The sequence below is a fragment of the Anneissia japonica genome, unplaced genomic scaffold (genome assembly GCF_011630105.1).
Source record: "Anneissia japonica isolate Jap-2015-1 unplaced genomic scaffold, ASM1163010v1 scaffold230_len61860_cov109, whole genome shotgun sequence".
In the NCBI taxonomy this organism is placed as follows: domain Eukaryota; kingdom Metazoa; phylum Echinodermata; class Crinoidea; order Comatulida; family Comatulidae; genus Anneissia; species Anneissia japonica.
The window spans coordinates 3,447-7,246 of record NW_022729037.1 but is presented as its reverse complement, the minus strand read 5'-3'; positions in this window follow the sequence as shown (position 1 = coordinate 7,246).

Genomic DNA, 3,800 nt, shown 5'->3' with positions numbered 1-3,800 from the left:
CAAAATAATCGGCTATGGAACTGTATTTATCATAGCATTGTTTACCAACTCTATGATATGGACAATTTTATTTTTCTATGCCGAGAGTATTTTGAATATATTTCTTTAAAGTATTTTGAGTTTTTTTTCTAATTATTATTTGTTTGGATTATTTTTGTTATATTCTTTCTGTTTTGATTGTATCCGAGGATATCATAGACCTTACTTTTAAAATGTAAAAAATAGGGATTAGGCCTATGAATACAATTTCTATTTTTGCGGTATAATAACTCGCTTTTAATGTTTGCACCCATCATCGCCACCATCATCATCATCATTGTCGTCAACTTCGCCTACATCATCACCATCAGTATGTCTGTCAATATAATCATAATCACACCATAGTCAATATCATCACCCTTTGTAGCATCATAATCACCTCCACCATCATCCTCACTTTGATTTTCATCATCACTACCATACCGTAGTCACTATCATCAACATTCATCTCATAGTTGTCTTCACTAACATCAATACCATCACTACGGTTGCCAAAATAATCATAATCGCTACCATAACTACTATCAACAACATTTTTAGCATCCTAATAACATATACCATCATCCTCACTTTGATCACCATCATCAATATCATAGTCACTATCATCAATATCCATCGTATCATCTTTGTTATTATTATCATCACAAACAGCAGCATCCACATCATCACCACTGATACTTTGCATAATCCATCAATATTGTTTATTATCTTATTAAACATTATCACCATCAACAGTATCATCATCATCCTCATCACAAACGTCATCATGGTCGTCTTCACCATTGTAACCAGTTTAAATTATGATTTTACCCCTCTGAAATTATCAGAATTTTCGGGTCGCATCAACATTCATCTCATAGTTGTCTTCACTAACATCAATACCATCACTACGGTTGCCAAAATAATCATAATCGCTACCATAACTACTATCAACAACATTTTTAGCATCCTAATAACATATACCATCATCCTCACTTTGATCACCATCATCAATATCATAGTCACTATCATCAATATCCATCGTAGTTATCATCTTTGTTATTATTATCATCACAAACAGCAGCATCCACATCATCACCACTGATACTTTGCATAATCCATCAATATTGTTTATTATCTTATTAAACATTATCACCATCAACAGTATCATTATCATCCTCATCACAAACGTCATCATGGTCGTCTTCACCATTGTAACCAGTTTAAATTATGATTTTACCCCTCTGAAATTATCAGAATTTTCGGGTCGTCTAAAACTTATTATCAGTTTTTTCTTGCTGTTGGTGTGATACTGTATCTACTCCACTACCAGCATACAATATAAATTTAAATAATAAGCAAGAATAGATTTTCATTTATTTTTTGTTTGTAGCAAACTAATAATATACATATCGTCATAAAATTTTCATTAATTTACAAATTCATAAATTAAGAGTTTTTAGCTTAGCAAACGCTCTTCAAATAACAGAAATTACATCATTGGGAAGCGCATCGATATATTTATTGGTAACTTTAGACGTGAAATATCTCTACATCCTCGTTTTTAATGTTCTATTGAATCTCTCTCAACAACACTAGCCTTTGTTTCATTGTTTGTCATAAAGAAATGTATGTCTTGTGATTTAAGATATGCTTGAACCTTTTTGTTTGTAAATTCTGAACCTCTATCTGTATGAAATTTTGAAGGCTTTCTTTTGCCCGATAAAAGTTTCTTCATAGCCTCCAACATTGTATCGGAAGATTTGTTCTTAATAAGGATAGCCCACGCATATTTCGATAATACATCGGTACATGTAATAAGAAATCTATATTGTTTATTGTAGCGTTGTAGTGTTGTTAAATCCACGAAATCTAATTCCCATTGCTCATCTATCGCTGTTACATAATAATAATAATAATAATAATAATAACAATAATAATAATAATAATAATACATTACATATTTAAGAGCTCTAGGCATTTAAAAGTTTATCAAATAAATTAATATCAAATAGTCATACGATTTTGTTTTAGAAGCAAATAGCTTTTGATTTATTTTGTTTCTATCAATCTTATACACATCTAGATGTGTATAAGAGACAGTATACATATCATCATAGAATCTACATTAATTTACAAGTTCGTGAATTCAGTGTTAGCTTAGTAAATATTCTTCAACTAATTGCTTAAATTTCGTTTTGGTATGGTCGATTAATGCCATAACGCTTCCAACTTTGAGCAAAATTGTATGAAGTTGTTTGATCTGATCACTATTTTGGATGATAAAACCAGTATTCCTGATTACATGGATCGGTATCTAGGCCTACAAGAACATCGGAATATGGGGCCGTCTTAGTTTTCTCATTGTAATTTTCTTCTGACGCTGAACCGCATTCATCTGCGCATTGTATCTTTTTTCCCTCAACTTGTTTTCTCTTTCCGCCATTATCATTTTCATCCGTACCATTACCGCAAACATCTTCACCATTAAGTTCTTGTAACATGTATTCAACTTTATTGGCTTGTCGTAACATATCATACCACTGATATATTGGAAGATTAATTCCTTTGCTCGAATTCTCATCTCTTCCGGTGTATATGGTTTGAGATCGATTTTTGTTTTTGTTTTCTACAATCTGTTTCATAAAACATTTATGATCGTAGGAAACGTCTATCCTACAAACCCTACACACGTAATTATCGCTTCTATGACCCTTACGAAGAATACGGTTACATGTTTTACACGATTTAATTTTTTGACAATTTGATGTTTTATCCCGTTTTACGGTTGTTTTATGATTATTAAAGCATTGCTGATTTTTAATAAGTCTGTTAGTCTACACATTCTACAGAGTAATCAGAATTAACAGAGGCTGTACAATAATTAGATTTACATAAATTACACACATATTCACATGTATGCTTAAACTTGTTATTATACCCTTTTAAAAATTTGTTGCAGAAATACCTAATTTCAAAAAAAAAAAAGCTGTGATACTAGAAATCAAATCAAAAAGATTATCATGAAGATATAAATAAATTTGCTTTTGTTTGAATTCCCAACTAAATATAACAGTATTTAAATTATCTTTAGAAATAACAATGAGTTGATAATTGGGAATACTCGTCTGAAGCGCTTTCAATTCGTTAATGCCACAGGGTCCCTTTCTAACCCCAGCATTTCTCAACAAATGGAGAGCAGCCCTTCCCTGTTTACAGCGGCCTTTCCTCACATTATCCCATCTTTGTCTATTATTAATTTTATCCTCAATCATTGAGATCCCGGTGACGATCGCTCTGGCACAACAGATATTCTCATACAACCCATTGTTAATTCTGAGACATCTACCCCCAAATTCTTTACCAATCCCTTTTCTTACCCTACCACCCCCTATAGGCATTCTAAAATGCAAAACGTTAATTTTTAAAGTTTCATTAACAAAGGTATCTGCTTGAGATTGTAAGACTTTCATTATAGCATTAAAAACAACTTCAGGGGTCATGTGATCCCTACGACCGAAAGGTGCGCTTCGCTCATTGGTTGATTTCAGTCAGACGTCATACGTACCAGAGAATGTTTTGATCTTTTCATTATACGTTATTATTCGTCAGACTTCAACGTGACTGGGCCTGTCATTAGAAAAACTCGTTATGCGTCATCAGTTTGAAAAACCCGCTATGCGTCATCAGTCAGCTTATCCTTTTTGGAACACTCACATTCTCAACAGTTCTTTTCAGAGCTACTTAGATAGGCGAGACATACATATAATTCACTCATATCC